The sequence below is a fragment of the Andrena cerasifolii genome, chromosome 5 (genome assembly GCF_050908995.1).
Source record: "Andrena cerasifolii isolate SP2316 chromosome 5, iyAndCera1_principal, whole genome shotgun sequence".
Classification (NCBI taxonomy): domain Eukaryota; kingdom Metazoa; phylum Arthropoda; class Insecta; order Hymenoptera; family Andrenidae; genus Andrena; species Andrena cerasifolii.
In genome coordinates this window covers 2,033,699-2,057,547 of record NC_135122.1, presented here as the reverse complement: position 1 = coordinate 2,057,547, position 23,849 = coordinate 2,033,699, and the positions used below count along the sequence as shown (strand labels likewise).

General features: G+C 36.5%; 1 pseudogene; it reads right to left on the bottom strand.

Annotated features, from left to right (window-relative positions):
• Positions 1–12,031: 12,031 nt before the first annotated feature.
• LOC143369321 (uncharacterized) lies at positions 12,032–13,731 on the bottom strand (annotated as a pseudogene).
• Between the last annotated feature and the right edge of the window lie 10,118 nt (positions 13,732–23,849).

Sequence of the window (23,849 nt, the reverse complement as noted above, 5' to 3'; positions counted from 1 at the left end):
TTTGCGACATTTTGTCAAGAACATTAAAAATTACTAGAAGAAACATAGGAATGGGTACCCGGGTACCCGGTTGTCCACATAAGGGTTAAAATAATAACCAAAAAACCATGGAAGTCATTGTTTTTAATCGACCCCGTTCTTTGTAACGCTTTAAAATGGGGTCATTGCAAATCTTACAGATGCGGTAAAGATCACGGTTAGGTCGCTATATTTTTATTCGTGATTAATTCAATTTTTTCGACCACTGTTTATAGGTTTTTCAAGGTTTGTCAATTATACATTATATACTTCATTGTGTCGATAAGGTAGGGAATGACATGAAAATAATTCATGTTGAAATCAAAAAGATATGTTTGTTGTCCATCTGTTCTACATTTATCCAAGTTTAATGGAATACTGTCCAAATTTAAAATTCTACAACCATCTGGCGCCTTTGGCGCCCAACACCCTGGGGAAATCACATAGCTCACCCCGTGATCATTGATTTACAGGGTTTATTTGTAAAATAAAAGACTTTATTTGTTTGCCAACTGTTTTTACAAATAAATCCGCATTAATAACCTGCAATTCAAAGTGAAGTGTACATGTAATGATATGTGTCCGGTGTCCTTTGTTCTAAATATTCATCGAACATTGTAGACTTTACACGTTCACGGAAACACAAGAGCTAATTAAAAGATAAATATTTCATTTACATTTTGCGATTTAGATTGCACTAAATAAGAGATTACTGTTTCCTTTGTATATATTTGTAGATTTTAAAGTAACCCTGCCGCCATAATGAAGAAAAATGAGAGAAAGTAATGATAATGAAAATGAAGACAGTTGTTCGGTAGCTAATCAGACAGCGAAAAAATCTGCAGAACGCGTTAGAGAATTTAGGGAATCGCATCGACAACAGCAAGAAGAACAGGGAATTTCTACATTTAAACAGCCAGCGAAAACACATTTTGAATATAAAAGAGAACGTAGGGAACGACAATGACAATTTGCAATTAAATTACCCAAAAATTATTGTAATGGAGCCTGCTTTGGCACATTTGTAGATTTGAACGTAATAAGGAACGTAATAAAGAATAAATGATAATGAAGACAGTTGTCCGGTATCGAAATCGCCACCGAAGAAATCTGCTCAAGCTGTTGGAGAATTTCGGGAACCACGACGACTACACGAATAACAGGGAACTTCGTCATCTAAACAGCCAGCAAGAACAGGAAGCAGTTCTACAAAAAAAATGACACAGCTTTGACAGCATATTTTAAATTGAATAAACTAGATCCAGCTGCCAGAAATATACTGGAACACTATCGTTTGGATACTAAGAAAACGTGGATTAAACGTAAAAGGATAAAAGAAGTTATTGGAAGAGTCTGTTCTGTTAGCCCAAACAATTCTGAAAGATTTCACCTAAAATTGTTATTGAACTTCGTTACAGGTGTCACATGTTATAATAATCTGAAAGTTTATGAAGGAAAACGATATGATACTTTCAGGGAAGTTGCATTAGCGAGAAATTTACTACACACTGAGGCCATTGTATATGAAATATTTGATGAGGCAGTTGAAGTCATAATGCCCAGTCAACTACGATTATTTAATTATTTTACTGCACCTACCTCACAGATGAACAACCAGTCAACGCTCTACATATTTGGAAAAAATACAAAAACCATTTCTGTGAAGGATTTAACGATAACAACGAATACCGAGCTTTACAATACATTTCCTGAATTTTGGAAGCTGAAAACTTTAATCTCCCGGAACCTGATGTAGATTTGCAATTGGTGGAGACAGAGAATGAACGAAAAATAAGAATGGACAATGAATTAAAACAAGCTATTGAAATGAAGGAAAATTGTAATACAGATCAATTACTTATACTGGATCGACTAATGTCTTCGGTTCTGACAAACAGTGATGAAAAAATTTACCACCTGGATGGAACCTGGAGGAACTGGTAAAACGTATCTGTATAATTTGTTTGGTACATTTTCTGCGTGCAAACCCCAAAAAATTATCACTGTTGCGTGGACAGAAATTGCTTCAATATTGTTGCCAGGAGGAACACCATCGCGCAGTGTATTTAAATTGCCAATAGAAATAATTCAAAGTGCTATTTGAAAAATGTGAAAGATAAAATTCAGTTATATGAAACAGACGTAATTATTTGGGATGAGGCGTCAATCATTCCAAGTAGGGCAGTGGAAATGGTTGATAAGTTACTTCAAAATCTCTATAATAATAGCAGGTCCTTTGGTGGTAAATTTGTAATCTGCAGTGGAGATTTTCTTCAAGTTTTACCGGTTATAAAATATGCCACACCATCACAAATTGTAAAGTACACTTTAAAATCAACTGCAATATGGTACAAATGTACCCAAATAAAGTTATCAAAAAATATGCGAACGTCTGATGTTGAACATGCAAACTGGTTATTAGATATCGACAACGGCATTATTGAAACTTTGGAGATTCAAGAATCATGGAAATCATTAGACATCATTCGTGATATTTACAACAAGTCCATTTCCTCAAATACTGATTTATCTGACAGAATTATATTAGCCTGCCATAATGATGATGTACGCGCACTGAATAATAAAATATTGCAATTGGTTGATGGAGAAGATCATACCAATCTGAGTATAGATGCAGCTAAACCTCGAGGAGTTGATCAAATGGATGAAGATGTGCAGTTAGAATATAAGATTGAATATTTGAATTTATTAAACTTTCCTGGATTCCCTGAGTATAAATTACATCTGAAAGTAGGATGAGTTGTCATGCTAATTTGAAATTTAAGCATTAAGGATGACCTTTGCAGTGGTACATATTTACAAATAGTTATTGTCAGTAAAATTATGACTGGTGATCATGCTGGAGAAGTTGTGTTCCTTCCCCGTATTAAATTCGATACAGCCGATACAAATGCAAGGAAGTTATCATTCATGCTACACAGAAGACAATTTCCCAAAGTCTTAGAATTTGCTATAACAATTAATAAGTCCCAAGGACAGAGTTTTGATCATGTTGGAATATACATCAACAGACCTTTATTTAGCCATGGACAGTTATATGTTGCATTGTCCCGATGCCGCTCAAAAAATGGTATAAAAATTCAAAGTTCGAAAGTTATTGAAAATATTGTGTGCAAAGAAATATTGTAAATAAAGATGTTCTGAATTTAAGACAGCTTATATTTTCTATCTTTATAAATGAAACTAATCTTGACAACTAAACAGCAAATGAAAACACAATTTCCAAAAAAGGGAACCAGTAACAAAGGGGGCGAGCGAAGCGAGCCCCCGGGGGTTTGGGTGCCGAAGGCTATAGTATAAAATTAAAGTAAAATTATAGTATAAAATTAACCGTAACGTATGAATAAACAGGATACATGCGATACCTACTTCAGCTCCATCTCCACACAGTACACACCCTAGGCGATCATGCATGCTCCTGCGAACATTTATAAGAAAATATGTGTTAAATTATTATCTACTAAACAAGACGCTAAACATTCGCACTTCGCGCATAACCCTACTTTTCTGTCTTGCAGATAATGTGAATCTCGATTTTCGCAACGTAGATAATTAGAAATTATTCAATTCCATAATTACGTTTGGTTTCTGGATACGTCGAGATGATTTGTCTGGATATTGATGGATGAAATTACTTCGAATATTCTTCGAGCGTACATCTTCAAGCACAACGGGTGCTACTTTGAACAAAGGGTATGTAAATATACCACGAGTGCCAATGTGACGGTACAATGAGCTACGCTCGGATTGGTTGCGCCATAGTGCCGAAACTCGTGATTGGTCAAGACTCTACGTCCAGTTTGCGTTCGTTTTCGAGGTCTGAGGGCGGTATTCTCAGTCGTTCCACTTCACGAAAAATACTAACAATCAATTTTATCTTGCAATTTATAGCTTGTATAAGCTCTCAAAAAGTGCCATATTTCAGCGCCATATAGGCTCCTGATCCCCGAAATAGGTTTTCAGAAAGAAATCCAGCGTGAGTCGTTGACAAACCGAGCCAAAGCATAGCTTAGCGAAAGCCCGCCCTCTATGTTAAACTCTCACTCTAAACAAGTCACACGTATACAAGCACGCAAACAAATTTAAGTATTTCAACACATTACAGAGTAGTTCTTGAGTTGGCCGCTGTTCATGAACAGAGGTCGCTAAATTCAGTCCTCAAATTATGGGTCGGTAACACAGATTGGGTAGCGACACGAAGTCCCATAAGGTGATAGGTCTATTCTATATCTCGTCTGTGGTATAACCATAGCCTTATTCATGTGGCCTGTTTTAGATGTCGCACCTGTTGCACCGTATACACCTATGAATTATTAGAATCAAGAGGAGGGTTCAGAAGCTGATCAGAGTAAGTCCAAGTTCTCCGAAAAATGAATTACGTAATGCAAAATCCTCTTTGTTGTGAAAACTTTCAGTCGATAAATGAATTAAGTCACTACTTTCATACGTGAGCGACAGATGGCGGTACTTATATTGACCGCGGAATTACAAGTAAGCAAAATTATTCAGAGGACAATCAGTGTAAGTCACTTTAATGTCGCGCCAATGATATACAAGTTTGTTGTTTGTTAATTATTGTTATTTAAACAAAAATTATACGGGTCAGTCATACCTACACTATGAGTGAAAGCAAATGAAAATACGCGTTCTTTGTTATCAGAAAATCACCCTTTCTCTGATAGTGAATCTGAATATTCACCTGATAAACAATTGAATTGAACAATGAATGAACCATTTTGAACAATGAACGAATTTTGAAGAATGAATGAACAAAATTTGTCTGCTTGTGACGATGGCAAGTGAAATGAAACTTTAAAAAATTTGTTATAATTTCATACGCATGTTTATTAACGTGTATTTTGAATAGAAATATTAAATTTGTGATAATCTTAATGTATATTTTTAAGATACTTCGGAATTTTCTGTCAATAGTGAAGTCGAGTTAGAGAATAACAAGGACTTATTCAAATTTTTCAGTGGACACTTCACATAAGTCACAATTTTTTATTCAATTTGATTTCTTTTAAAAAACCATGGCGATCTTCTTTTGTTTCTCTTGCAGTTAAGTCCATTTATATGTGATCATATCTACAATAAAAATCGTTGTATCCATCTTTACTGTCATTGACATTTTTTTACAACTAATTTGTAAAAACCTTATTTATCTCGGTTTGAATGCAAATGGACTTACACTGATTGACTTCTGAACCCTCCAACTAATACTTATAAAATGTTTACTATCAATTATTCGAGTAATTCGTCGAGTCATTCATCTTTCTTTTATTATTGAATTATTCGTCTGGATTACTCGAGTTTTGTTTAATCTGTACCCTACTACTTAATCTATTTCCGTTTAATTCGAAGTCGTCTCTGAGAAACAGATTCGTAATGAGTCCAATCTGAAGTGAATTATAGCAAGTACAGCAAATACAATAACCATTCTAAACCCATCTACGGATTGGGAAATAGTCGCTGAATACATTGTATCCCGACAATTAGCCAACTTGTAATGCTCAAGCGATTTAATTGTATCTGTAAGTGCCTGCATATTCAGCCGACTGCACATGCCCTAGCACTAAATGCATTAAGGGGACTAGGTAGTCGAAAATCGATTTTTATTGCATTTTCCGAAAGTACTATCTTTTCTCAATAAAATGCCGCTTGGTTTATAGTAAAATTTGCAAAATTGTAGATTTGGCAGCTAAAAATGCGTTTTTCTCGAATATTTTTTCTCTTCATTTTTTCCTGACTGCAAGCGAATTGAGGTTCAAATCGACTTGAAACAAATTATAGGATGTGTAGAACATGTGTCATTTCGGCGGAAACCTCTGATATGGTCTGTAAAAATTCGAGACTTTCATAAAAAAATTAAGAAGTCACCGGATTTTGGTAGCGCACCATCATTGTTTGCGTACTTTCGGAAAATGCAATAAAAAAAATCGATTTTTCGACTGCCTAGTCCCCTTAAGGGAGGGAAGCCACTGTGACGGTCGAAAATAAAGGCTATTTTCAAGACATTCTTTTATAATGAAATTAACTTTCTACGAAAAATCTTTATTACCAACTGAAAACACATATATTTAACTAATATTTTCCACTTCTAGATTGAAAAACTTTTGGGTAGTTTGGCCACAGCATACAATAACGTTAGGCTCTGCAAACAAAATTTACAAAACAGGCGGTCGTCTAACTGTCCAACATTTGTTCTGAATTGAAAAATTCGAACGTTTTCTTAAAGTATACTACACTAGCTTCAATTGAGCGTACATATTTAAATAAATATTAATTTTTGAAGAAATGGCGAACTTTGAAAGAAAACGCATAAAAAATCAACATGTTTTTTCAATGCTACGATTACTTGAATTATTCGATCAAAAGACTTGTACGCTTAACTGAAGCTAATATTATTACGAATATTCCCTGAAAATTTCAAGTGAATCCGATAAAAATTGACTGACTTATTAATCCGACCGTTTGAAAAATGCCGTTTCGGGATAATCGCGTTTAAAGTTTTGACAGAAGTTATTTTCTTCAACTCAAAGATCGCAACTGTATACGATCTCGTGGCCAGTGATTCTCTACCTAGTTCTAAACAATGTATAAGCTCATAATCCCTGTTATTAGATATATTTGGATTCTTGCACTCGATTCTGAGCGCTGCGCTATCTGTACAAAACCTTCCGTAGGTCCCAGGATTTCTTTGAGATCCAATTTCAAATTGTGCAAGTATATTTTTGAGTCCCCACATATTATGAAAATGCACAAAAAGAACATTTGGAAAAAAAAATTTCACAGTGGCTCCCCCCCTTAACAAGTTAGTAGCAGTCTAATTTAAAGGAACTTATATCCCATAAATAGCAGTGCCCATGGTTCAGTGTTTGTCGGCGAGTAAACAGGAAAGGTCAACTTCCAGTTTCCCTTTTTTTCTGTTAAATTATAGTTACACCTTGTAGCCGGTGTTGAACACCACTCAAAACGCAAGCGGTACAATAGAGGCGGCGTTGGCGCAAAGCTTTGCTGTGACCGCATCACCATTTTTCTGTGTGACTCGTCGGGTCTACAAAAGTGCTGCCATCCTGATTTACTACCAGCAATTGTCAACGGGCCCAATTGTTGCGGAACGACATATCCTCGCTGAAAGGTTTCGATAGGTCAGTCAGGAAGAGGCTACTTCGCCGCAGCTACTTCACTCTTTCTTCCTGCGTGTGGTCCATCCCCATTGTCAGAAACACATTGTCAATGGTCGAAATCGTTCCTATTTATCAAACACCGTGAGAATTGAAAAATAAGGGAAGGCAGGATCGACTGGATAGTTAATAGTTCAAAGGATGAATAAAAATTTAATTTTGTGTCGATTAACATTCCGTTATAAGAAACAACTGTTATTTATTTGCGACAATTAATTTTCTCTACTCTGTTATAAAAGATCAGATAAGAGAATTGCGTTAGGATTCAGTAATTTTTCTTGATGTGTACGTGAATAATTACTTTGTTGTTATTTTATTAGCGTTGAAGATAAAAGTTTTGTATGGGATTATAGCATACGCAAATGGAGAAGATGCGTCTTTTTGGTAATCTATTTAGACGCAAATAAGTCTAATAGCGCATCGATGTTTTTATCAGTAACTTAGATATCGGATTTTAATGAGAATTTAGCTTGTATGTTTTGTTACATTTAATACATTTAACTGGTGTGTGTTAACTATAAGTTCTTATATACAAGTAATCGGTTATCAAAAGCAAAACACCTAATTATCTTTCTTGCTATTAAAATTATGAAAAACCTGATTTTCTAGAGTAAACAAAGTGAAATTAATTTCTCCAAAAATTATATTTTTTCGAAATGAAAAGTATTTCGTATAATTGTTTAATTAATTGTCGTTTCTTACTTTTCAAAGTGACAGCAAATTCGACTGCGCGACACCTGAAATAAATGTTTATAATACATTATGTGTGACACACGACTGCGTGTAGTAGAAAGATTACCGTTTTTCCTTGGGTGATTATTTCAAACCCATACTTGCTCACAGTAATAGCTCCTTGTAATTGCTTGATTCTGATACACCAGTTTACAAATTATAGTAGTAGTTTATATCTACAGGAAATCATTTAATTCATGCTCTAAATGAATTATAGAAACTTCAATTAATTTCAGAATGTGACGCAAACTGTGTACATCAGTTACTTATGGACACCATACAAGGGGAGTATGCAAGGTTCGGATTACCGGTTTGGTTGCCGGGTCATTTTGTATCCCCATAAAAAACTTCAAAAAAGAAAAAAAAAATTACGCCAGGTACATAAAAAAGTCGAGGACGGAAAAGAGTATTATCAAATGAATCACAAAAAATAGAAGAAAATATAAAATATAAAAAAAAAATGTGAAATCAAATTGAGCTGCAAGTGCATTAAGGTGCTTTCCAACTGCGCTTAAGATGGCACAACTACATATTTACAGCTAAAATGCTGTGTTCGTACATTCCATTATTCATATCGCGGACATTTTAATAATGTGAAGATAAAATGTAATATCTAGACCAGGGTGCACAGGGAGCCGTTTTTAGCACCTAGCTGTGAGCAACCCGCCTGTCCCGTTGCTAAGATTAGAATCGGTGAGACGAACTGCAGTAGTGTACGTGCATTTGGCATAACTTGAACCCAGCTACGTATACTTACGCTACGAGCCTACGAGCACGCACGTACACTACCGCAGTTCTCCTCACCGATTCTAACCTTAGCAACGGGACAGGCGGGTTGCTCGCAGTTAGGCGTTAGAAACGGCTCCCTGTGCACCCCTGATTTAGACTTTTGGCTAGATGTCCGCGGCCTGAAAGTCAAATACTTGGCGTGGCCAGGCAAGGTATTCTCAGATCATCAATACCCATACCTTGCTCCTCGCAGGCTTTCAGATAATTTGTCAATTTGAAACTCTGACAAATATCAGTACACTTTCATTATTTTGGGTTTTAAATAATTCTTATTCATCGACACCTGGACCTTGCCTGGCCACGCCAAGTGTTTGACCGAATCTTACATTGTGTTACACAGTGTCGCCTTTGCACGCTGCTGGAAAGCATCTTTATGTAGTTGCAGCTTATTTTGATTTCACATCTTTTTTTTATATTGTAATTATTATTAGGGGAGAGCGGGGACAAAAGTAACACTTTTTACATTTGGTCTAGCCTACAATCTTTTATAGATATAAAAAAGAAAATTATGCCTTAAGATACTATGTTTCTTAGTCTATCATTTCAGCTCGGATTCAGCCTTAAGTGATAAGTAGTTAAATAGTTATGGCAGTTTCCGCAGTGACTGTCATTGTTACTTTTGTCCTGCAGGGGTAGGACGAAAGTAACACTAATTATTTTGAAGAGAATTAAGTAAAAACACATCATCCAACGAAAAATAGGATTTTTTATTATAAAAAAAACGATAGAAAGAAACATTTAAATAAATATATTTTAAGTAACGATAAAAACAAATAAATTTTAAATAACGAAAGGTGGAAAGCATGACCAGCTTCGAACATTTTTTTTATATTGTGTATTTAGTTAAATAAAAGGTATTAAATTTCACCTAATCCGAATTAAAATTATGACATATGTAGTGAAGATCACCCATGCTGCAGTATTCGTGGATCTAACCCTTAAAATTTAGACATTTGGGATGATTACAGCAATGAACAGTCTTATCACGAGACAAAATTAAGGATAAATTCTACACAAGTTTAACAACTACGAAAACAAACCATGTGCACCTCATTCCCGATCTATATGTATTACATATATGTATGTATTGTACTTTGTGTATAGTACAAGAAACACTCATTAAAACCACTCATCGAATGGACTACTACACTTGTAATCCCTCGAACGAGGCTTCTTCATATAATTGCAATCGAACTTCACTTACAGGTAAGTTTGTTTGATCGTCTAATTTGATCTGCAGTGTTTGAGCTACAAAGTGTGAAGTCTATGGAGCTCATTGTGAGTACCCCGTTTGATAGGTTAAGTCGTTAAGATGCGTGTATGATTTTTCGTTCAGTAGAATTAAGTTTGTAATTTGTATTAGTTTTTCAATAATTTTTCTTCTTCCATCAGTTTTGTGAGAACCCCAAAGCGTGTTATGACTGTTGAAGTCTTCTAAGTAGTATTATGAAAGGTTTTGATGATTGATTGATGATGTTTTCTAATTCGTGTATATTTAACGAAGTTTCATTGTTTATATATGCGTTGCCAATACATATCTTCCTATTTTTTTTAGTAATATCGATACTGCTATGGCTTTTAATGTCATGTTTATTTGCAGTTCTTCGTACACGAGGTTCCTCTTTTTGGTACACTGCTACACCTCCACTAACTGCTATGCAATCGTATCTATTTTTAAATAACTTCAAAAAGGAGGAGGTTATAGATTCGACCTGTTTGTATTTTTTTTTTATGTTTGTCTCCGCATAACTCCTCATCACAAGGGCCGATTTTGAAGATCTTTTTTTATTCGAAAGAGGGCGATGCCCCGGTGGTCCCACCCTGCACTGAATCAATATTGACCCAATATTTTGCCAGTTCTGGTTAATAATAAAGACTATTGTCACTTAATTATTATTATTTTATGTACGTACGCGCATATCTCCTCAGCATATGTGTCAATATATATAAAACTAAAAAATTAAAAATAAAAAGATTTAAAAAAAATTTAAATACGACTTCAAAATAATAACAATGCACTAAAAAGTAATAAATAATTTTTTCTCTTAATTAATCTACGACTCTCATATTTTTTAAGTCGGCTCCTTATCATTTGCACTGTGTAAATCTGGCGTCGACTTAAAAAATATGAGAGACGTAGATTAAATAAGGGAAAAAATTATTTTTTACTTTGTAGTGCATTTTTATTATTTTGAAGTCAGTTTTAATCCCTTTTTTTAATTTTTTTATTGTAGAAAATATTGAAGTTGTTTTCATTTTTTGTGTGAGTTATCGTAATTTTTTTTCTTGTATACATATGCATTTTGCTCTTTAACCAGTTGTTGTAAAAATTTTATACGGGTATTAAGTCCTTTAATGTTCCATTGAATTATCTTAGCCATTGTTTGATTTATTTCCATATAACTCTTAATCGCAAACAGAGATAGTATAACTGATTCTACTAAATGTTTCTATAGCTGTTTGTAATCGGATTTGTTTTTCGTGATGGGAGATTAACAGGTTAAAGTTTTGTAAATATCTCAAGCAATCAATTAAGTGAACTATTGCAAGAAGTCCCACTTGATGTCGTACGTCTCACGTAGTTTATGCATGACGATGCGTCTTTACATTTTATTTATATTTTGGAGGGAAAATGCAATACGACGACAAGAGGCTTGCACTCAGGGTGAAAGTGGTTATTTCGAATACTTCCTATTGTTACGTTCCGGACAGGACTATGCGAATTCCCCTGAGGGGTTACACGCAGGCCTGTCCAAGCATTTGCTCGCATAAGCAGTCGCAAGTTGCTCTTCGCTCTTGAAGACATCGAGCCAGGCCACTCGCGGCCCCAATTAAGGGGGGAGCCCTATTTAGGACGCTAGGAATAAGGTGATTCTTGGGATTTTTTTTTTAAGAAACTGTTAAGCGGATCTGTTCCAAACTTTCAGGGTATTTTAGTTCTCATTCAAACAATAAAAATTAATTTTTTCGTTACAAAGTGGTCGGTAGAAATGGAGATATATGAACACGTTCGTAGGGTTTCGCCGCCGGACTTGCAAATTGGCGATTGTAATGGTAGCCCCAATTCTTCCCTGAAATAAAAAAACCAAGGATTTTATTATTTCTAGTATAATTACATTGTCGGTGAACCTAAAAAAAACAAAAAGTTAAAAATTGGCAAAATGGGACTTTAAAGAAAAAGTTACGATTCTGCCCCAAATTTTCGAATTATTTTTGGAAAAAAAGTTGTTCAATTTAATTTATTTATAAAGTTTTAGGTCCATCGACGATAGTTGGTAATTTTTTAGCTGTATGCACCGGGACAAGTGAATTAAACCAATAGTTTTTCTTCTATTTGACCCGCCAAGTTGAAAAGAGTGGTTTTGAGGAAATCGTGTTTAAAGTTTTCGATAGAAAAAAGTAACAGTTATTGGAAACTTACAGCACTTTGATGTTAATCTGCTATTCCATGCCCATACAGCAAACCCTCCACTTCCTCTTTCGACTCAGTTTCTTCAATTTGGCGAAGTTTGCGAGCTGTGCGAGCGTCTTTAGTACTGCTTAAGCTGCGGTGCTCCTGCCTCCTAACTCGCTGGGCATCGTAGTTTTCAGCAAATAATTTAGACTGATTTCCAATATGTATGTTCAACGCCTGCATTATTTTTAAAATAGCATAGTAGCCTTCGTTGAAAACACCGGCAGCAATGAAAGCGGCGATTTCAACGATTTTTCTCCCCGAATTCAAATGCTTCGGTGCTAGGCGCCAGATGATAGAATTAAAACTTTCATTGACGATTTGTGTGCGTCCGCCTAGACACCTATTTAGAAGGTCTTCCTTCGAAAGATCTTCATATATTGGTGTTAAATGTTTTTCAACACTTAGGTGAAGTGGAGGGGGATGTTTGAAGTCTTTCGGGTTGCCAGCTGCCTCGGCGACGCGCCACTTGCACCAGCTATCGGCTCCAACTGGACAATTGTCATGCTTTGACTTTTTGTTGGTAGAGCATAAATGATGCAGTGTTGCCATTATAGCTTTTTTCATTTCGCTAACACTATCGACTTTTCGTCTTATTGCTAAGCCTTATCGCTAATATTTTGTTAATTTTTTTATTAACATATCGGTCAACTTCCCCTTTCCGCCAAGCGTTTCCGTTTTTTTAATATCTCGGAGCCACGTGCCCATTCGTTTCTCCACGTGCCCGACGCACTTACTTTTAGTTATTGCGAAATCGTCGCCATAGGGATTTAAATCTAAAATTGCCTGGTACGTTTTGGAGTCACCATCTCCAATGTAGTTAAGACTGAGTTAGGTCTGGGTTAGTGTCCTAACCTAGACCTAACCCAGATCAGTGATCGCTGCCACTGGGACTCCAGAGGGCCAGTTATTTGTGCCTAGGGGTACGAGCCTGCACCGCACGCTACTACTTACACTCTTACAGTTTTCCCTATCCATGGTACGCCCAGGTTATCATTGGCTTTCGAGCTCCCCTTCCGCGCGGTTATGGTAAACATCATGGAGCCCGGGCTCCCAAATGGCTCCAACTGGCCTTCGCTGCTATATAGAGTCAACCTCCATTTTCCCTGGGGAACCAGAATGGTTTGCCAAGCATTCTTCTTCGTGCTCCTCATAGCATTCAAGATACTCGTCAGTATCCATTTTGCCACTCCAAAACGTACAGGCTTCGCAGTAGCCTCATTTTACAATGAAATCTATTACTTTCCCACTGTAATGTCCTATGAGCGATGTTACACCGTACAGCGAAGTGAAGCCACGCTTTTTCCCACGACCCATCATCTTTAAATTTGTTGCACACCTTCCATGTTTCACATTTGCCTTTTGTTCTTCAGCAACTGATTTCTGGCACAAAGAATCAAACACCGAACTCGTCGCAAGGTGCATATGTTGTACAACCAAATCGTACGAAGTTTTTTGTATTCCCTGCCCGATGTCCATGATTCCACAAAATATATTTATGCCTTCCTGGCCGATGCCTAAGAGTCTCATAGCGAGTACAATTCTCCGATTGATTTCATAACCGGTATGAATCATAGGCCTTAAGTTGATTTCTCTGAGACCACAAGTGCATTCAACAATGATTTTGAAGCCAAGGCCACGATTTTCGGATTTATGAAATTTTATGTTCTGCTTACACTGTTTGCAAACCAGCAACTCCGGGAGCATACCAAAAACACTTAAAAATTCAACAATTTTATAATGCGTCGGAGTGTACGTAATGTCATCACTATTCGCACTAGCTATTTTTTTTTGCGGTGGAACTCTGCCCTATTCCATCACTCTCTGTACTTAAGAACTGATTCCCATGAAATCTTCTCTTTAGCTGCTTTGCTGTACGACCGGTACTTCCTTGTCGCCTTTTGGATACATACTTGTATTAGCGTTAGGGCTCTTACTATCCGGATATCCGAGTATCCGGATTGCTCGTTATAACTCGAAATCCGGATCGAAATCCGGATCTGACTATCCGGATATCCGTACTTGGATCCGAGTATCCGATTACCCGGTTTCGGATATTTTATCGTCATGGCTGAATAGAGATTTCTTTATAACGATTTTAATTAAAGAGAGCAAGTTTAACTGAAGTGATTAACAGAAGAAATGCGAAGGGAATTATATTAATATTTTATTTACAGTTATACATACACACTAAGATAATAACTTCCTATTTTGGTATGAAAAAACAAGTTTATTTACATTTTCCGGTGACAAACATGATCTTTTGGTGGTTACAATATTATCCGCTGTAAAGAATACCCTCTCCGAAGTTACTGATGTTGCAGGTATGCATATATGGGTATTTTTTTGTTAAGGAAGTCATTTTTGGAAATTTAGTTTCTCTTAATTTCCCTTAAATACTCGGGTACTCGAATCTAAATTAAATAAGTATCCGGTATCTGAATATATATTTTGTGGGTATCCGAGTACTCCGGTACTCAAGACTCGTATACTCAAGACTCGGATACATAAGACTCGGATACTCAAGACTCGGATGCTCAAGACTCGGATGCTCAAGACTCGGATGCTCAAGACTCGGATGCTCAAGACTCGGATGCTCAAGACTCGGATGCTCAAGACTCGGATGCTCAAGACTCGGATGCTCAAGACTCGGATGCTCAAGACTCGGATGCTCAAGACTCGGATGCTCAAGACTCGGATGCTCAAGACTCGGATGCTCAAGACTCGGATATCCGTAAATCCGAGAAATAGTAAGAGCCCTAATTAGTGTTTGAAAACTTCTTCCAGGCCAAAATTCGGAGCTTAACTGATAGTTGGCAATAACCGCCAAGAAACGCAGCATTGTTGAAAATCTGGTTATTTACGAAATGAATTGTTTTACTACAGGCTGTATAAATATAAACATTGAGTAATAAGTTCTCAGGTAAACAGCTACCTAGCTCGATAATATATTACGGCGGAGTCAGAGCTGGGCATGCCCCGCGCCGGTGTAGCTACGTGACGCGCTGTTCTTTCATCAACTGTACCTACATAATTACTTCGAATTTCGGCCTGTAACTTTAGGAACATATTTTCTATGGGCATTACTATTGATTGAAGCAAAAAATCGATTTTTTCAAATTGATAAATAGCGTTCCCCCCTTAATTAACTTAATAAAAAAGTTTTAAACGAAAAAAATTAATTCTGCATTTTCTACTTATTTTGACACGTGAAATTGCCCCTTTTCCAGTTGTACTGCAAATTTGGCTCTATTCTGTACGAAAGAGGTCAATTACCTTGCAAAATACAAATGTTGATAATTTTCTGTCTCCTAAAAGTAAATTAATTGCTTGAGAAAATACCTACAATATCTATATTTTATTCGAAGTATGATACTTGGGAATGATGTTTCAGGATGTCAGTGCAGAAGAAACTTTTATGGCGTAAAATTCGGTTAATGTTCTTTCATACGGTTTTCAAAAAAATTTGTACACCTGGCATTACTACATAAATTAACAAAATTAGGAACAAAAGAAATAAAAAGCACCCATTGCACCTATGACACAAAACTTTCAATATGTATCTGCACATTTGAACCCTACATGAAGCAGAAGAAGTTCTATTGCAATTGACTATTCCACTGTTGCTACGTCTTCTTGTTAATTTCCTGATTATCAAAGTTTAAAATTATTCGAGGGTATCTCAAAATGTTTCTAGAATTATCACCTCATTTAGTTACAAACAGCCATTAGTACCAGCTGATTACATACCATAGTTTCGAGTGGTGGCGGCAGCATCGTATGGAAAGATCATACATGGGTAAGTATAAGGTAAGTTCGGGTAATAAGGCCCAGCAGGTAATGAGGCCCACCTGTAATTTATCCTTGGTAGGTCAATCCACAATCTTGTTAATGCCATCTATTGATTTTACTACATACGAAATGTCACTCGAAGAACCCCCATGCGATTAATATAACATTTGTCGGCTGTAAATTCAAAAACTGTTTCGCCGGCAACTGCGTTGCTACAATTATAAGAATTACGTCGGTTTCTTGGCTTTGTATTGGGAGTACTCATTATCCAATTACTGTACAACTATACGTATGTATAAGTACATATCTTCCCAGAAAATTGATGATTTTGTAAAGTGCACGCTTAACATATAATCTCGGCAATGAGGAAGAGACAAAACAGATAATAAGGCCCACCAAAATATTAAGTGGGCTTTAAGGCTCAGGAAGTAACCAGAGACCCCTTCCAAAGCAGGAACGATATTGAGAAGAGCTCCCAAGCACGTGTCACTTCAACCAGAAGAAAAAAGACAAGATTGTGTGAACAAGAGCCCATGCCATCCACCTCCAGAAGAAAACGTGGACGGCAACTCTGCGGACAATTGGTTTTGCAAATTATGCAGAACTGCATTCAAGATGGATATGCGACAGTGTGTCATGTGTTTCACCTGGATACACGAGGAATGCGTTGGGCTCACACCTGAGGTCGAAGATGTCTTTGTTTGCCCGAATTGTACATATTAAATAGATGGGCCTTATTACATGCACTACAGGACGTAAGGCCCGTTTACAAGGTTTTTAAAATCCTATTAATTTCCGTATTTAATGTGTTCATATATTGATACAAATATTACAGTGTATAGTTTAATATCCATAGATTTCTATAAAAAAAAGTTTTCAAAAATATGTACAAATTTTTTAAAAAAAATTATAGAACCTTGGGTGGGCCTTACTACCCGAACTTACCTTAGGTATTAAATAATTAAATAATTTTTTTTTAATCAAGCTTTAAATTCTTTCTTTTTAGTACATTTTAAGAAAAGCTTGTTTTTAAAAAAAAAATTGCTATAAATTATTTTATGCATTTTAGTAAAAATATTATATTGTCGTCGGAACTACGTATGTATGCAAAGTTTCAAGTCGAACGGATACGTGGATGTGGGTCAAAGGGGAAGGAACGAGGAAGTGGGAAGGGGGTTGGAATACAATATCTTACAAATCCTTATACTGGGGGAGGGTAAGAAATCGCCAAAATTACCCTTACGTTATTGAAGAACGGCCCCGAATCGGGTGTGCACGAACTTAACGATTTTCTCGAAAACTGAGGCTCGCATGAAAAAATTTTATTCTTCACTTTGGATTTATTTTTGCTTAAGAAATCATCCCCTGCCCGCTTGTACCATCCTTTTGGCCGCACCCTGCGTTTTTGCAAACTATTCTACTCACCTACAGACGCGATTGAGCTAACGTTTGTTCAAAGGCATAATACAAATTTCAGGTGCGAGCACGTCTAGATGCAAAGCATTAAATAACAGCGTCGCAGAGTGATAGATGGGTCGCATGCCGATCGTTCTTGTTGGTAAGGCGGCTCATTAAAGCGTATGGGTCCAACACTCGAAGCTGACTCGCTTTTACAGCCGCGAGCTGCAGCGTGGAAAGCGCGAGCGCGAGAGAGGCCAGGTTACCAGCTGGAACGAAGGAGAAGAGACGAATGGAAAGAGCGAGCCTTCGAGAGCTTGGCCCCGCAGTTAATTGCCAGCATTTAATGAGCGTTCTTTGACGCGCCGCGCGAACCGCCGCTGTAACATTCGTAATGACCGGTGCTTTTGTGACGATTGCCTCTGCCTATGTATGTACCAGTTCAAACTGCCAATGTACACGTATCCACCTACCTCCGTAGCTTGCGTGGCTTACGTGTTCGGTAAACGAAAATGGGTGGGTATTATCCAGCTGTACTCTCTGTGCATGTACATGGATAGGCGTATGCTGAAGCACCGTCGAAAACCACTTTGACGATTGAGATATTAGCTGGTCATGCTGGTGAAGAGAAAGAGAAAATGCAATCGCGGAACAAGTCGTTTCAACGATCCAGCGGGGTTAAGAGAGCGCGATCATTCTGTATCTTTTAATTTATCACAAATGTTCGCGTTTCCTTAGACCTAACGCTTTCTATTGACTTTCCGTTCACTGAGCTGTTTAGTCAAATCGAACAGCGTCCACGAGTAGGCTATCCTAGCGAGGCAGTCAACAGTTCAGAAATTCGCATACGCCTGTCGATCGGCAAAAAGTGTAGATGTAGTATACGATCTAGGACTTACAATTAGAAGAGGAGTGTATGAGGTTCGAGTCGCTGAATATAGTTTGTCCATTTCATATACATGTAGTAATACATTGGGCGCATAGGGTGCACTACTGAAAACTATCTGGGAGAATCTAGCTCAAACTTTCATCTTTTCTAATTAGTGTCTGTACTGTGATTCTTTACGGTTTTATTTTTACGTGTGGACACGTAGCAGGGCTCTGAACAAAACAAAACTTTCAACTCATTTTTTTTTGCAAATTCTTGAGTAGTGCATCTCACGCGTTTAATACATTATTACCTAAGATATACACTAATTACGCGGAAACATTGAGTTCAATCGGTGACTCGAACCTCATGAACTCTATTTGTCAGAATCACCCTGTCAATGTTTGCCAGCTGTTAGTTTCTTGGCTATTAAGCTGCTTTTGTTTCAGCTAACCATGCGGAAATGGCACCTTTTCAACTAAAAAGGAAGAAAATGAAAGTAACTCATGCAAGATTTATCATCTGAACCAAGGCTGTAACGAATATTCGAATAATCTAAGTCTATAATAATTTAATTATTCGAATACCCCTTTACTCTAATAATCGAAGAAATTATTCGGATTCGAAATTATTTAAGCAATTCGAATATGTACTCACAACTCTAATATGATCAGTTAAGTTGCCGTAGTAATTGAAAGTCACTTATGTACACTTCTGTGAAGTTAAAGAGATATAAAATACAAGTTTTTTAAAACCTTGATTACAACGCAATTTTCGTTTGCTGCCCAAATTCACTCTAAGGGGGTGTAATTGACCTCTTAAATTCCGGCTATTTTCCGATTTTGTGCTATAAATCGCGAACTGTAAGAACTGTAAGTTACCAAATGATAGTCCTAATTAAAAGAAGTAACTTTTGTCTTGAAACTTTTTTTCTATCTCATATATTATTATCATAGAATATTCAGGGGTTAATTTCACCCCCTTAGAGTGAATTTGGGCAGCAAACAAAAATTGCGCTGTAATCAGGAGGAAATCCCCTACATATTCACGAAGATTCAAATTTTTTTGAATTTTCGGGTTCGGGATCATCCCTTGTTAGAAGACGCTATGCATGCGTCCTCGGACCGCCCACCTGGACTTCGGTGATGTAGGAGATGAGGACGACGAAGCCATACATGTGTGCCTCCTCTGTCAACCCAATGAATAATTACTTTATGTATATATACTTTATTTATATTTTTTTAATTGGTAAACCATCTTACCTCACCCGTGGGGCAAGATGGGGAGAAACGACTTTTTCTGAATTTTTTTATTTATTCCATTGAAACCTGTAAAACTTAGGTTGATTGACAGTTAAACTGAAAGACTTATTACCAAAGAATGGTTCAGACATAAAATTGATTAGTTGATTATGAAAATCTGTGTTTTATTTATCATCAAACCTCAACTACCCCGTATTGCCCCACCTTCCCCTACTTTGCATCATTTTAATTGTAAAGTGGGTCCCGCAATGGGGAATTATGCATCTGTTTCTCCCTTGCGCTAGCGGAACCGTCGCTCCGGCCGCTGCGGCCGAATGCGTATAGGAAATCCGATCCCAACTGATTATATAATTGTTTATAATAATTTATTGAAAAAAGTTAGCACTTACCTCCAAACAGCTGTAAAATCGACATTTTTCAAAATTGTCAAAAATCCTTCGAGATAGGTTTATATATCCCTAAAGACTACAACATATTCGAATTTCCGCCACATCCAAAATGTTACTCCAAAAAGTGTCCGATTTCGCGTGGAATGTCCCGAATACGAAAATTGCGGTAAAATAGTACACGGAGGTGAAAATTGAGGAATGTAAACAACAGATATGAGTAAAAAGCTCAGGCTGTTGACTCATACCTTCCAAAAGGGTAATTTCCCCTCTAAGAATACAAACTCATTCTTACGAGAATGTACCTACTGTACGTTCGTCCATGAAAACGTTTGAGATTGTTGCGTTACAACAGTTTTTATGCGAATGCTCCGTCAATAGCAATGAAAACATACATATCGTTCTAACTTCGGAGTACAAAGATCTCATTCACTGAAATCAGACAAGTTGTATAGCAACTTGTAGGAACACGATTTAGATGTTCATTTCGAACAGCTTTCGCTACTTCAACAGGAGAACACGACAACCTTTTCGTGGCAATGATCGAACATCTGGTCCTCGTTTGTCACCAGCATTGTTGCATTCCCTCGAAATATAGTTCTTCGTTCAAATCCTCGAATCTCGGAGGACAGAGCTGGCTGCTCGTGGAAGTAGTCCCGACGGACCATAATCCACCTAATTGTTGTCAATTCACCTCTTTTCTGGCGTGGGGGGAGGGGGGGGGCGCGGCTCGTTCGCCCCTTTTCTCCAAGGGCCCCGCTTCGAAAAGAGAGACAGGACGAGCACTATTACTCATGCATTGACGTATTTTGACAAGTCTCTCGGTGTCATATAGTGGACACAGTTTACCCTCCTACTGGTGCGGCCATAGTTCTGAACAATTTGCTCGCAAGGAGATGGTGGGCGTGATTCTGGCAATGATTAATTTTACGAGGACCAGGAGTTTTTGAAAAATCGAACGAACGATTCATAGGCATAGTAACGAGGCAGCTTTAAAAATGTTTTTGTAGAAAGAATTCTGCACAGTTAGGCACTATTCAATGCAAACAATGTACAAACATTGTCGACCTGAATTAGAAGAGTTATTAGATTAGATTCTAACAAAACACATTATGGATACTCGATATTTTGATTTAATAAATTCTAGTTTTCTAAAGGAATACGGGCAAAACTGTTTAGGTATATACTTGTAATAAGTTTAATTTATTGTAGTTATATTAATTTCTTTGTTTCACTATAACTGGAGTTTCTAGTAAATTTGTTTGAAAGATAACTGATAATTACAGGAAAATAACCAACAAAGAATAACTTCAAATAACCAATTATAATATTAATATTGTACATTTCATTAATATATCATATTATAAGAAGCGTAGGTACTTAATTTATAAATAACAAATATTTCTGTATGGAACCGCTAACGAAAGCGTATCCACGCACCTACATTGACGATACCTACGCATGAAAAATCTTCTACATAAAGAGTAGGCGCGCTCGTATGTACAAAATTGAAATGTATAAATTTTGTTATCAACTGTAGATCCTCTTTTAGGATCCTTCTATTATTCCAATCTAGTTGTGTTTGATTATAATAGAAAATTAATGTTTATTTTCTATCCCTAGTAATTATTCTATTTCTCATTACTTTATGCAAAGAACTACATATAAGTTGCGCCACTTTATGGTCATAGTGACTATGTATTAAACAGAGCATACTTCAGTAAAATCATCTTGAAATTGATATCCAGACATTTATTAAAGAAAGCTTCATCCATGTGATTCTTTAACACTTAATTAGTACAGAAAGGTATTGTTAAACAAATAATTGTACATTTGTAAACGGGGCATAAGGTATTCCCTTTACAGTTGTGGTAAATAAATCCACAAAACTTTTCTTTTTTTGTACACATTCTGTTGTATACTGTAGTATACACCCTCTACTGTACTTATTTCTGTGAACACACGGTTTAAACCGAGTCACAATATACGGATAGGTACACTAGGCGCCAGAATTGGCTTCCCTTCGGAAATTTGGCAACGTTGCATTTCACTAGAACCGCTGAGTTATGCCTAGTGACATGTAACGTTGCCAAATTTCCGAAGGGAAGCCGTCTTGACGCCTAGTGTACATACTTCCTTCAAGGGGTTAGGCCACCTTGTATGGAGCAAAATTGCAGTCATTTTCGGCATTTTTTTTAGGAAGATAATGAAATAAACAGACAATTTAATATGAAGGATGTTATTATACAACTCTCGCTGGAAAAAATAGTATTTTTTTTTCCTACAAAATGGCGGCGGTAGAGCCGTGATACGCAAGATGTTGAGGAGGGATGTTTTCCACGGTGTTCAATCTCACGGCTATACCTTTTAACCTAGAACAAAAAACCAAAAAGTTTTATTTTCTACATGAGTAAATCTAGAGAAGTACATATCGGTTTTGCGATATCTTGAACATATTCTTTGCAACTGACACTTTTATAAAAAAAAATGCACTTTTTCTCCCCATGTTCACCATTTCGAGACAATGTAATGTTTCTGGATTTCCATACGTACTTCTCTAGTTTTCGACATGTAGAAAATGAAACTTTTTGGTTTTTTGTTGTAGGTCGAACGGTATAGCCGTGAGATTGAAGACCGTGGAAAACATTGCTCCTCAAGATCTTGCGTATCACGGCTCTACCGCCGCCATTTTGTAGGAAAAAAAATGCAATTTTTTCCAGCGAGAGTTGTATAATAACATCCTTCATATTAAATTTTCTGTTTATTTCATTATCTTCCTAAAAAAAAATGCCGAAAGTGACTGCAATTTTGCTCCGTCCAAGGTGGCCTAACCCCTTACTTGGTGAGCCATTCCCGACAGACCAATTGATCATTTGAGCTACAGGTGCCTGAAGATCTTGTCAGGTTCTGGATAAAGTCTTCGCAAAGATCCTGGAGCTTCTTTAGTAGTCACTCCGGGGATTGATGGCCTGACTTCCAAATTGAAAGAGCTCTGTTCACTGGTGATGGAACTTGCTCCTGAGATTTCTACTTCGATTGTCTGTTAATCGGCTAAATTGTCCTGTTGTCTCGATATTGACTGTTAGAGAATTTCTCAGAATTTTGAGACATTTTCAATCCCACGAAAGATCGAAATCATTTTAATATCAGAATTTTAACTCAATGTAAACTTGAGATTACTATTAACTAATTTTTAATTACGAATATTTTCACGTTACAATTAGTTATTCTCGCTGTATGGTACTATATTAGCATCTGGGCGTAATTAAAAATTTTCTAAATGGATATTATGTCCAGCTCTGCACGTAAGTACAACTCAATATGTTTTTCATTATTTTGTCACAAGATAAATTTACGTTTCAAATATTTTTTCCTGATTTAATTATTATTTTTATTGGAGAGTAACTTTATGGATTTGTTTGTGTAATTAACGATTTGTGGGATAAAATATAACGATTGTTCTTTTGGTAATTAATTTAGGAAAATATCGATATCTATACGTATGTACAAGAAAATGCAAATTGGAAAATAAAATGCAGTTTTTTCGCTATAAACATGTGTCGGGTCGACTAGTAATAGACATAATTATGATATTTTAATGAGAATTTTTGATATCCAGTCTTAAGCAACTTTTAAGTATGATTTAAATTTCTGAAATTACTATGAATATATTAATATGAAACTAGTAACTGTTAAAATTCCCTAAATTAGAATTAAATTGCAACTAATACTATACATACAAATTAAGTTTTCAAATACACAATTTCTGATCATTCATAAATCGTATAAATTCAATGATATACATATGTACGTTTGATTAACCGATGGTTCTTGTGTTGTTTCTTTTCATCGCTTGATTAATCTATAAGTTTCAAAAAATCGAAAGTTGTAATTACCACAGCATACATACTTACGAAAATTTTTATACGTTAAAAATTAAAT